Source organism: Acromyrmex echinatior, chromosome 1, assembly GCF_024713525.1.
Source record: "Acromyrmex echinatior isolate Ae372 chromosome 1, ASM2471352v2, whole genome shotgun sequence".
In the NCBI taxonomy this organism is placed as follows: domain Eukaryota; kingdom Metazoa; phylum Arthropoda; class Insecta; order Hymenoptera; family Formicidae; genus Acromyrmex; species Acromyrmex echinatior.
The window spans coordinates 21,971,866-21,983,962 of NC_141852.1; the positions used below are offsets into that span (position 1 = coordinate 21,971,866).

At 30.5% G+C, this 12,097-nt stretch overlaps 1 protein-coding gene across 13 annotated transcripts in view; it reads right to left on the reverse strand.

The window, feature by feature from the left end:
• The window catches only part of Oamb (Octopamine receptor in mushroom bodies), a 144,331-nt gene extending 133,249 nt beyond the window's left edge, over window positions 1–11,082 (reverse strand). For 9 of the 13 annotated variants that reach the window (XM_087414974.1, XM_087414971.1, XM_087414968.1 and 6 more), the window contains exon 1: window positions 6,116–7,972. The gene's annotated coding sequence lies outside the window, so the exon portion shown is untranslated. Of the gene's footprint in view, window positions 1–6,115; window positions 7,973–9,455; window positions 9,507–9,866; window positions 9,953–11,066 lie in introns of those variants that run through there. The other 4 variants (XM_087414960.1, XM_087414946.1, XM_087414935.1 and 1 more) reach the window with 4 other exon arrangements.
• Between the last annotated feature and the right edge of the window lie 1,015 nt (window positions 11,083–12,097).

The following is a 12,097-nucleotide window of genomic DNA, read 5'->3' on the forward strand; positions in this document are numbered from 1 at the left end:
ACTATGAAGTTCTTAAATTTGAACAACAGCCTAATGATGATTCATTAATTGTATTTGTTCTATCTTATTAAAACAATTTAAATTCTGAAAAATGTTATCGATACATTGAAGAGAATCGAATCATATGGTCAAAACGTCTATAATTAATGATTAATATATTACATATTTTATTACATACGTATAACTGTGTCGGCTCTTATTGGCATTATATTCCTTTAATGATTTAATTTTTGGAGCCTTTTTCAATTTTTAATTATTAAAAATAGAAATTATACACAAGTCTGCATGATTTTTGCTGTTTGGAAAAGAATAGAATTTTCTCATAGTTTTCGATACGGTGAATCCGAATCCGTAAGTGAAAATGTTCTATCATGTCAAGTTTTTGAGAGAAATGAGGTTGAAATGTCTGAAAAATGCGTTTTTGATTATTTTTAAAAATGCATAGTTGATAAACTCGATGTGCGAGACATTTCCAAAAGAACTCGAATTAGTGATTAAACTTTGTACTTTAATATAAAAATATCAAATCTTTTACAGTCAGCTTTGTACCTCTGGCGCGCTTGTTTTTAAAAACAGATGTAGTTGTACATCGATTGCTCCATCTCTACGTATAAAATTGGCATGCACACACACAATTACATAAAATTTCATACTTAATAAAAAAAATTTACAATACATACAACTTACACTAACTAACTTTAACTAACATATTTTTTTCGTACAAAGTCAGTTTTTTAGAAAATCGTTGTATTGTAAAAATTGTTTAAATTAAAAAAAATATTTTTATTGCAAAAAAATATCTCAAGTTTCCTATTACGCTAAAACAAAACGCGCCAGAGATTCGACCTATAAACAATTCAATATTTTTATATTAAAGTACAATGTCCAATCATAATCTTGAATTCTTTTCGAAATCTCTAGTACATCGCGGGGTTCATCAGCTACAAATTTGCAAAATTTCAAAAACTCGTTTTTTAAACGTTTCAATTTCATTTTTCTCAAAAGCTTGATATGATAGAACAATTTTATTTATAGATTTGGATTTTGCACATCAAAAACTATCAGAAACTACACTTTTTTTTTCTAAGCACAAAAAATCAAATTTTGCAAACCTCTTATTCATTTCAGATATTTAAAAATTATAAAAAAGAGTGAATTATGTAATCGAAACAGTTTATTTATGTTCCCAAGAATGAAATTATGTTCCATTAATGAATTGCGAGTTAAAGTGCAAAAATTGCAAGTATATAATGTATAGTATTTTTATTTTAAAAAATATAATTTCTTTTTGTGACTAGTAGCAAGTTATATTCATAAAAAGAAGATATATGTACATATTGTGATTTATGAATTAGTAAAAAAATTAACTTTTTCTTGCTTGTTTCTACTTAAAGATTTTGTTATTAAATGCATTATCTTTATGTAGATTCGCTTTTGTAATATACTTGTATAAAAAATATATTTTGAATAATTATTACTAAAATAGATTAAATAGACTATAAACTATGAGACATAGTAGAAATTATTTGTGTGCTTATAATAACATTAAACTTTGAATTTATAAAGATTTGAAAATGACGAATATAATAAATATATTGTCAGAAATATCAAAATTAATTAGTTAATATTTCATTTTTTTACAAGTGGCTTTCGCAAAAGATATCTTTCCAGATCGATAAACGAACGTGACTTATCGTGATAAAAATGTACTGTAAAGGTTAAAATACAAAAGAAACATGTGAATTACATCACCCCGAAGATCTACTTTTATTTTTTTCACCACATACAAAAAGACTCGTCTCGCTATTTAGTATAAAGGCACGAAGCGGGAAAAGAGACCAATGACATTATTCAGCGATCGATTTAATGATATCACCAGTCTTTGTAAGGTCTAGTAATAGTAGTAATAGATTGCAGACGGAGCAAGTCTTTTTATTAACGACGCTTTGTTGCCGCTTTACCGATCCCAACGATCCTTCCTCTTGTCGCTTTTCCTAATGCGAATTTAATAATAACTTACAATTCTACCGATATATATATATCGAATATTAATTCTTTTCTCGAATATTCAAATACGTATTATAAAGTGTGAAATATAACACTAGAGAAAGACTTGAAAGCAAGACGCTTGAAAAATTGTATAGTAATAAATAATATCAAAAAGTCATGTTTTCTATACGTTCATATGTCACATGATATTGCATTTATTGCAGTTTAAAATACAATTTTAAGAAATATCAAATAATCTTAAACTTAAGAACGCTTACAATTTTCTCACATCTCACGAAAAGTAAAAAAATCTCATCTCGATGAAAAAAAATTATAGACAAATTTTTAGAAGCATTTTCTAAAGAGGAGAGATAGATTCTATAAAGAAAATGAATAAAATTATCGGATTTTTCTAAACAATGGAATCTTTCTTATGAACATTTTCTTGTATTTTTTGATGTGCTGAATCATTTGCAAATCTAAACTGATAGTGCAATCAAAGATCAGATTTCGATAAAATTGTACTATTTTTAGTGTAATTTTCAACATGTTCCCATCAAATCAGATTTTTAATTTTGAAATTAAAGTTTGAAAAAAAAGTCCAAAAATAGAAAAAAGTTTTGTTATAATGCACTTAATTTGCATAACTTTTTCAAACAAAAAATTTTTAAAGCTTTTTTAGATTTAACTTTTAGTGATGTGAAAAAAATCATAAATTCAATTTATGAACGGTAGTGCACATTTGACTATTAATTTCTCATTGTTTTGTATTCAGGCATAAATATATTAAATAATTCGATATCACAAAATACTTTTTTATAACTTTGCAATCACATTTTTCATGAATAATTTTACAATAACATTTTTCATAAATTCCAAAAAAACCAAAAAGAACTAATACAAGAGGAACGTGTGTAAAAATATATTAATATAAATTAGATACAATATAATAGAATTTCGACAATACAATAAAGTTTCGATTAAATTTTCTTATTTCAGGTCTTTTCAATATAAAACTAATAAATTAATAAAAATTATTGATCAAAATTATTTTTATAAATGAGATTTTTTTACGTTATCATATTAAAAATCACGCGCGCGCGCGCGCGCGCTTTTTAAATTGAACCAATCGCCTATTTAAATATACTTATTTAAATATACTTTATCTGAAACTATATCTTTAAAAACGTTCAAGCCGCCCACTGATGGCGTTCAATGAGATACTTCTCGCGTGAGTTATCCCGTTCATTAAATCTCGCGTTGTCGCGGAAGAGTGGGTTTCGGAAGGGTGGTTTCCAGACGAGCGGTCTCTTAGACACCGTGCAAGGCATGCCCAAAGAGAAAAATACAGGACTGTCGGATAAGAGAGAACGAAAGGGGGCCAACTCGCGCTCGCGAATATCGTCCATTGTTTCCTGACGACAATGACATACGAAACGGAGATGCAGACAGCATCCGTTGCACATTCAGATCTCAACACTGAAAAAGAGTTTGGTTGCATTTAGAATTCTGGTATCATTGAAAATGGATAAATCAGAATTTTCTAATTAAAGAATTTTTTAATTAAATCTATTATAAATTTAGTTTCTGCCATCTTATCTAAGATAAGCAGAATTTTGATTGATACGATCAGAATCTTTTGGTTTGATCATCTTTAATCAAAAATTTTTCTCAGTGAATCTAATCTCTCGTTAAATTAAATGGCGGTGTACATGTCCAAAAATGAAGCTACTATAACATTCGCGCGATCTTTCGATGGCTGATAGCCGATAGGCTGGTAGTGCTTTGATCTAAATCAAATATGTTCTTGTTATTTAGAGAGTAAATTGCGAAAGAAGCAAAAATTGGACGCAAAGATGAAAGCACATTTCTCTCTGCGCTCCGAGTTAAATTCGGCTGACCGCAAATAATGTTACTTTAGGTCAGGGATACTGCGACGCAATATCCCTGCCAACTGTTTCCATTTGCCATCCTGTAAGTTAACGTATTTATTAACGGACGCAAAGAGTCACATGGCAACATCCAAAAAATACGGGATAATAACGTGTGTTCCTAAAAGACTCGCGGCAGTAATTCGAAGCTGCGTAGGTGTGAAACAAAGAGACGACGTCTTTCTTCTTTCCTTTTGTTTTCTTTGATGGAAGACAATCGAGAAAATGCATGCGAAATTACATAAATATACGTAAATATACGAGGGACAGAATCTTTTAGCAGTTTCTACACGTTAAATCAAACAGAATCCTTTTTCAACTTTTATATGTTGAATCAAATATGTAAAGAAAATATTTCCGTTAATGCAAAAATTTGTCTTCTATGCCAAATATAATATTTTCATGCTACGAAAAAATTTATGTCGTTTTTTTATTTTATTAATAATCAACTGGGTCTTAATACGGATTGTGCGTCCTTGGTTGCATCTTTATATATAGATCGTGATTTCATCGATGCTCTAAATTCGAAAATCAGACGTTCATTAAGTAAGAAAAATAAATGATCCACTCTTAGAAGAAGACACGCGAAAAGGAAAAAGAGAACTCGCGGAGTCGGCTGTGCTTTCAGCTGTCGGCCGTTTCAACGCTTTCTCTAAATCAGTTGCTATTGGAAAAAAGGTGACCGCCCTCAAATACTGACAGACCACAGTAATTTCGTTGCGATGCATCACGAAAGGGATTATCGGAGTTGCCACGATTTAAAGACAAAAGATATAACGCTGATAATATCATTATACACAATATTGATCTAATCACGCCCCGACTTTCCTCTGTAAAAAATAACTACAAAGCCGAGTAAAACAAATATTGATGTGTGTAAATATTGATGTATACACGGAGAGAATTTTTTCTTAGAGTTTACCCTGAAAATATGATAGTCGTGGAACAATATTGTATTTCGAAAAATTTTGATGTAAATCTCTCTCATTCATTAATAAAACTACAATAAAGTATAAAATAAGTTTGATAATTTTACTGAAGCACATGGTAAAAATCTTTAAAATATTGTATTTTGTGCCACAATTATCATATTATTAATTTTAAAATAAAATTCTTTCTTTTTTAAATAGCATTCTTTAATCGATTTTCTATCACTCAATTATCACTTAATTATGTCAGATGTTTTCGAATTATTTTTATTTGATGAAATTTTCTTTATTTTAAAATTAAAAAAATTAAAGTTAATTTTTTCATAAAAATTTAAAGAGATATAATTATGACTTTTTTAGCTTAATTATTTATTCATTAGTTGTTTTTGTAACTCGATATGATTTCTGAATGAGTAATTTAGATAGTAAGTAACTATCGAGTTAAGTTACGCCGCTGAAGTTCCGGAAATCAATACGTCATATTGCCGCAAAGGTACCCCGCCAACGGTCGCGTAATTCATTCGATTATGTCGTCAATAAAGGAGCCAATCAACCTCAGGGAGACTTTATGAACGTCCGACAATTACTTCCCGAGCGGCTAAGTTTTAATAATTACTTATCGCTTTGTATTTACTAAGTTTGAATATATAGATCTATTATAAAATAATCTTTTCAAAGAAAAATTGTTTTCTTCTTTTTGTCCTTAATATATAAAACATAAATATTTATTAAAATCAAGATATTTAATGAAGGAAAAATATTAAGAAGCATATATATATATATATTGTATATGTACAATATTATATATACAAAAGTAAGAGTAATGTTCATTGACCATTATTTGAAATCCTACTAAAATACTGCTAAAAATATCTGAATAGCTAGTTCATACCTAAATTTCGTAATAAATAAAGTATAAAAAATTTTTATATCTACTATTTATAAATATATTATCTAAACTTAGACGTTACAAAAAATAGAAAATAAATAATTTCTGAAGAAGAGCTATACGTATTTTGCGTCATCAAGTTATGAACATTCAATTCGTTTCGTAATCAGTTCGAATTTTTTTCTACGAAAATACTTAAAAATCTACAACGTTATATCGCCCTATGTTGAGAGGCACGTCCCTTCTAAAGTAACTGGACCTTTCATTTCGTGCAGAACTTGAGAAAGTAATTTCCTGTTACAGCGTTTCCCTTTCAGATGCAGCCGCATATTACTCGAAAGTACACTCTAACGAAAGCAATAAAAATTCGAACTTACCACTCGGCGAGTCACGATTTTCACGAGACGACACTAAATTGACATCACAGTTAATTAGCGCATCTTCTTTCGATCCTTCGATCGCATCCCGTCGCGAGTTCTTCAACGAATAACTGCCGGAAAGCCGCAATCGTTGATTTCCCGCTTCGCCAATAATGTCACCAAATCGAGTTCCTCCTCATGAGACGCATTTCGCAAACGAGAGCGTTTGTGTTTAATGTCACCTGATCGCGATATCACTCTTGGGACTTTTTGATGCCGATCGTCGATGAAGATCATCGACAGGCACAAGAAATCGTGAACGCGCTTTGCGCGTGATATTTGGATAATTGTTGGTTGTTGAATAAATTGTTGCGACGTCACGATACTGTTGTTCCACACGTAATTCTGTCCCGTTCGGAATTGGCGTAGCTTTCAGCTCCGATTACAGCATTCAGACGTATCTTCGTGGAAATCCGACTCGCACTCGATCAATCCACGCCGGCTATTCGATCCGACGATCGCGGTTGCGGAGATCGAGGTATCGATCTCTCGTCTTTTTCCGCCTGTTCACCATACATCGCCGCGAGCGGCGAGTAACGCACTACGCGAAGTGCGTTAATGCGCTGGAGATAAACGACGACCGTCGCGTTTACTGCGTGTATCCAGTGCAGTACGCAGGTCGGTTGAAAGCCTCGGTTTATCGCTCGCGGAGACGCGATAAGCAGGCGCGTCGGAAAACGTAGAATAAGAGATCGCGGACAATACAGCTGACGCCGCGAATCACGGTCAAGTGCGCGCTTCGATCCTGAATACCTTTCCCTCGGGGAACTTTCGTTAGAAATCGCGATCTCGTTCGAAAGAACAAAATTCTCGCAATCTTTTTAATCTCGAGATATCGCAATTCTTCTTTTTGATTTCTCGATCAGCGCGACGCTGGAAAAATGTTAACCCAGATAGCACAACCATCCATTTGAACTCGAAAAATATTTACTTCTAAAGTTTTTTATGATTTAGTATAATCTGTTCGAAATAAATTAAAAAAGAATTTTAAAAATATTTATACATATTTGTTATATATTTATTATCTTTAATAACAGTAATATTTAATTTACATAAAAATCAAAGCCATACTTATATAAAATTAAGAAATAGAAAAAGACAAGAAAAAGAATCTTTTTAAGGTAATCTGTACGAAATAAATTCAAAATAAAAAATATATACAATTATACTTATATGTATATTTGTGTATGTTATATTTAATAAAAATAATATTTAATTTGCATACAAGTCAAAGTGTAACTTATTCTTATACAAAATTAAGAAATAGAAGAATAGAAAAAACTTTTGAATTAAAAAAAAACACATTGGTAACATAAAAGTAAGATGTTTTGAGATTTTCAGAAATACTTTTAGAACTGAAATGAGACGAAACAAGAAGTTCGTATGCTGGAAATAAAAAGAGACTTCTTTTTAGACTTTCTGTGCTATTTGGAAGTGCTGGAAGTACTTCGAAAGTGGACGATATTCACGGAGAGGAGCGTTCGCTCAGCGACTGTCGAATCACATATGAGTTGCACGCATGCGGCGCGTCAAAGCGGAAACCACTATATTTTCTCCGAAAATTGTTTTTGAAATTTGAAGATCGATTGCCGAAGATCGCGCCTCGATCGTAGTTATCGCCGAAGAACTGTCAAACGAAACGCTGGAGAATGCCTCAAAAATTTACATCCGCGGCGAGGATTTTCGCGTTTTTTTTTTTTCAATACGATAATTTGGTTTCCTGAACAAAAAATGATGAACAAACGGCGACGACGACAATATATCCGTTCACAGCGACGGTCGACGTCGGACTGCCACTGGCCACTACTATTAAGGGATTTTATCGACGGCAGGATAGGTTGTGTTCTGTACACGACACCTCGGGCATTTGATACAGGAATTATTGTCAATGAACATTTCACGATAATAAATTACCGGTTTTGCTTAAAGCCATTGCCAGAAGCTCGTCATTCGATGTTTAATTATAATTGAACTTTCGCGCTCTCCATTTATATCTGCCAGGGATAATAATTTCAAACTATAGAAGTTATCGAAATTTAACGTTTTTTATAGGAAACAATATTTTATGGTCCTCGGCTGGCCAATGTGTTTCAATAGATTTTCTCTAGATTTCAGTTTTTATAGTGAATGTACTAGATGCGGTCAATAATCTTCTATGTGAAATTACATGCATTGAATGATTATTCAGTCTATTGCATGATAATAATAGGAAATACTCCACTGTAATATCTATTCTTCATAGTTTTTTAATTTCTTGTAAATAAAATTGTATTAATTAATTGTAGAAAAATGTTTATACATTTTTATAATGCTATGACATTGCAACAGTATTGCAAATACATTGTGCAATCTATTTGCAATAGTACAACATTGCAATGAGATATATTTGCAATTATTATGCAATCTTTCTGTAATATATAGGTAAATTATAATTAAATTATAATATAGTTGTAACTATTAGGTGTTGGAATTAATTCGTAGCGTTTTACAAGTGATGGGAAGTACTTTCATTAATGTATTTTTTAATGCTCATGTGAAATAAATAACATTCTTTCATTAAAAAACGCTACGAATTAATTCCAACACCTAATATTTTTTCTCTCATTATCAATATATTTGATGATATATAAATACTTTAAGCCAATTTAAGTAAGAGCAGTAAATAAAATATTTAATATATTTTAATTTTATTTAATTCTTTTCGTTTTGTGTCTTTGTATACATTTGTAAAAAAATTATGATATATTTCTAACTAATAAATATGCAAATTCAATAAATTTTATTCGATTTAATGTATTCGATTTTAAAATTGACCAAACAATATTATTAATCAATATAATTGTTAATAAATAATATTCTATTATATCCTCAATGGTATTCTCAATTTTTCGAAAGATATGGCCATTATACAATATAGTGTGTGCATTTTTGTACATACGCACTAAACTCAAATGTACATTATGTTCAATAATAAGGTGAATTAAACTTATCCTTCTAACCTATTTTACAATGGATGTATCTAATGCTATACATCTATTTATCCGTATATTGTTATTAAATCTATGCGTATATATATATATATATATGTATTTAGGTACGTACATAATCCTATTAGGTGTTGGAATTAATTCGTAGCGTTTTTAATGAAAGAATGTTATTTATTTCACATGAGCATTAAAAAATACATTAATGAAAGTACTTCCCATCACTTGTAAAACGCTACGAATTAATTCCAACACCTAATAATAAAACTACCATACGTTCGTTACTCCAATAAAAATGTTAATTCACTACTCACCGACCTGATGCGCAACAATGGAGTTACATCAGCAACGTCGCTACGAAGATTCTGTAACAAATAAATTAAAATTCAAATTAAAACAGGGTAGAGTAAGAAGTAATCATTATTAAAAAAAATAATTGCCATATGAGCGCATGCAGTTTTCTGAAAAATAATCATGCAATTTTGAAAATATAATTTTTATAGGCATCGAATTTTGTATCCATTATTTAGTTAGATAAAATGATTATATATATGTATTCTCTAAAGGAGGTCTTAGCAAGAATAAATTTGTATAAAATTTTAAAATAATTTTTATAAGTACAATAATTTTCCTTATCTAATTATTATTTTTAAATCATTGTCAAATAAAATAATTGAAGAACAAGCAAAAAAAGGTTAATTTTACAAGTAAAAAATAATATTTACCGCAAAGATGCTCCATCGGTGCCCGATGTCTTTCCCAGACCTCTTCCTCCTCTCAGAATTGGGTTGACATCCTCTCGCACAGGACACTTCGCAAAAAACACTCGCGAATAATATACTATAATTGCGCGGACTAATCATAATTAATTATAATTAAAATTCCATCAAATGGGTTTTATAAAATGTCCATTAGTCCGATAACTTCAACGACACTCCCGAAGCAAACGCGCGACGCGACAAACCGACTACGGTTCATTCACTTTCAATTAAATCGGTGACGAGGGTACGTTAGCTTCCTCGTCGTTGGATTTTTACACGAAGAGAACAATTTTACTCAAGTATCTAAAAATTTATCTACATTTATCATTTAGATAGATTTGAAAATTTTTAGATATTTAAGAAAAACCGTTCTTTTCGTGTATATCTTTCGTATACATTCTTCAAGTGAGCCCTCCCACTATATCAAGATCGCACTCGTAAGAAGGAAGATATCATCAAAAAATGTAATATATTATATTTATATCAATATTACTATGCAATTATCAGTTAACTTTTAATAATGAATATCAAACACACATCTGCAATTCGCCACTATTACGAAATAAATTCAGAACAGATCAGAAAAGACTGAATCTTTTATTCATAGATGACATATATGTCTGTAAAGTATGATTAGAGTCAATGAAATGGGCTAAAGATTAATTAAAAAGAGAAATATTTCTTTTACTACCAACAAAGTTCCAAAGTTGCGCTCAATTTTTTACAGATATCACAAAAAAGATGTACAAAAACAAAAAATTAATTATTAATAATTTACACAAACTATATATTAATTGTAAAAGTAGAAATAAATGCATAAATTGTATTATTTGCGTGAGAGTAGTTATTAACATTGCTTTTTTATGATTGACGAATGTGATACCGTTCGAATTATAATCGAGAGTTATATTCAGGCGAAAACACAAAATTTTATGTTAAATTAAAATATAATTGTTGTCCGTAATTATCGCGAAACAGTAATAGATTCTGTTTTCCATCGCGTTTTGATTCCAAATGAATGAATCGTATCAAATATCTATTCCGTGATACATGATTGTCATCTCGATCCTTTTACAAATAATTAATCGTGCGAGCTTATAGTAATCGTATACTGTGAGTATTCATAAAGTACGTTTCGTATTATCTAACATTTGTCGCGATTACGTTTCAAAAAGAAATGTGAAGAAGAGCGGCACGCGACACCTGCCCGTACGAGTCTCAGTAATGGAATGACTGCGCGATAACTACGCATAAACGTGAGGCGCCGCCCGACTCGTCCGTCCTTCCGCGTTAAAACAACCCCAAGGTCGCGCGCCGATCATCTATCTAGCTAACTGTCGAAATATTAACGCATATTACAAAGTAAGTAAAATAATCTTCATTATATTTTTAATATTCTCCGATGAATAGGCTTTACTGCAGGATAGGTTTTTGCTTTATTTTTTAGATTCGTTATGCACACATACATATCACGAATATCTGTAGAGTCTTAAATATTTCAATTGTGTTACAATAAGCGATTATTAGTTTGTAATAACTTTTTATTATGTGGAATCCGTACAATATACGTAATATTTTTAACAAAAGATTGACGCATTGTGATTTTTTGTTACTTTGAAATATTATTAATAGTAATAAAGTCTGTTTTTCATCACGTTTTGATTCCAAATGAATAAATCGTACGAAATATTTGTTCCGTGATACATGATTATGTGTCATTTCGATTCTTTTATGAATAATTAATCGTGAGCCAGTAATCATATACTGTGAGTATTCATAAAGTACAATGTTTGGTATTATCTAGTATTTGTCGTTTATACGTTTCAAAAGGAAATGTGAAGATTGAATAGCTCGTTCTTGTGATTTAATGTAATTTTGCGATTTAGTGTAACAAATCATAATTATTATTTCATAAAATATCTTGAATGTAATGTACATTTAAAAAGAGAAAAATATATCGCAGATATCCTAGCAATTCATTGGCAAAACGTTGGTTAAACATTGGCATATATACATTGGGGATATATTGGGCCAATGTTATTAGCAGTTCACTTTCTCTCAAAGTAAAATTATATAGAAATAGAATTACTTAATCCTTTGTGGATCCCGTTTGGGTTCAACCATTTTTATTTTATAAACTGCTCGTTCAATTTTTATGAAACTTGGCCTATGGAATAATCTGATAATGCTTTATT